Raw genomic sequence first — 1659 nt, 5'->3', positions numbered from 1 at the left:
TCAGCATAATGTCCTCACGGTTCATCCATGTTATGCAGTGGCTTGCAGCTTCCTTGTTATTCTTCAAGGTAGCATAATATTCCATTGTGTGTATGTACCATGGTTTGTTTATCCATTCTTCAGTTGATGGGCACTTAGGCTGTCTCCATCTTTTTGGTATTATAAATAGTGTTGCTCTGAACATTGGTGTGCATGTTTCTATTCATGTTATTGCTCGTGTTTCTTGTGGGTAAATACTAAGTAGGGAATTGCTGGGTCATAAGGTGTTTTCTATTTCCAACCTTCTGAGGAAGCGCCATATTGTTTCTAGAGAGGTTGGATCATTTTGCAGTCCCACCAGCGCACAAAAATGTCCCAGTCTCTCCATATCCCCACCAGCATTTATTGTCCTCTACTTTTTTTTTTATCTTTGCTGTTATTGCTGGTTTGAGATGATATCTCATTGTTGTTTTGAGATGCATCTCTCTAATGCCTAGTGACCATGAACATTTCTTCATATGTTTATTGGCTGCCTGGGACTCCTCCTTGGTGAAGTGTCTGTGTGTCCTGTGCCCATTTTTTAATTGGGTCATTTGTCTTTTTTCTTGTAGAGGTGTTGTTCCTGTATATTTTAGAAATAAATCCCTTGTCTGATGTGTCCTTACAAATGATTTTTTTTTCCCATTTTGTAGGTTCCCTTTTTACTTTTTTGGTGAAGACTTTTGATGCACGTAAGCTGTTAATTTTTAGTTTTTCCCACTCATCTATTTTGTCTACTTTTGTTTGTGTAGTTTTCAAAATGTTTGGTACTCATTGTATTCCTTGAATTAGTACCCTCACATTTGTCCCTGTTTCTTCATTGATGGCCTTCATAATTCTAGGACTCACATTTAGCTTTTTAATCCACATTGAGTTGGTTTTTGTATAGGGTATGATGTGAAGGTCTTGTTTCAGTCTTTTGTATATTGCTTTCCAGTTATGCTAGCCCCATCTGTTGAAGAGACTATCAACTCCCCATGTGATGTATTTAGGTGTTTTGTCAAAAATCAGTTAGCTGTATGTAGATGGGTTAATTTCTGAATTCTCTATTCAGTTCCATTAATCTGTGTATCTTTCATTGTATCAATACCAAGCTGTTTTGACCACGGTAGCCATGTAGTAAATTTTGAGGTCAGGGAGTGAGAAGTTTCCAACCTTATTCTTCTTCTTAAGCAGTGCTTTGCTTATCCTGGGTCTCTTTCATTTCCATATAAAGTTTATAATTGTTTTTTCCATCTCTTTGAAGAATGTTGTTGGAAATTGGATTGGGATTGCATTATATGTGTAAATTGCTTTGGGCAGTACTGACAGTTTCACAATGTTAAGTCTTCCTACCCAGGTGCATGGTACATTCTTCCATTTTTGTAGGTCTCTTTGGTTTCTTGTAGTAGTGTTTTGTAGTTTTCTTTATATGAGTCCTTTGTTTCTCTGGTTACATTTATTCCTAAATATTTCAACCTCTGAGCAGCTAATGTAATTGGTATTGATTTCCTAATGTCCTTTTCAATGCTGTTGTTTTGGTATCAAGAATTCCAACTGAATTTTGTACATTGAGCTTCTATCCTGCCGCTTTGCTGAATCTTCCAATGAGGTCTAGTAGCTTTTTTACTGAGTTTTTTGGGTTTTCTATGTATAGGATTA

Source organism: Chrysochloris asiatica, unplaced genomic scaffold (genome assembly GCF_000296735.1).
Source record: "Chrysochloris asiatica unplaced genomic scaffold, ChrAsi1.0 scaffold00016, whole genome shotgun sequence".
Classification (NCBI taxonomy): Eukaryota; Metazoa; Chordata; class Mammalia; order Afrosoricida; family Chrysochloridae; genus Chrysochloris; species Chrysochloris asiatica.
This window is presented reverse-complemented; position numbering follows the sequence as displayed.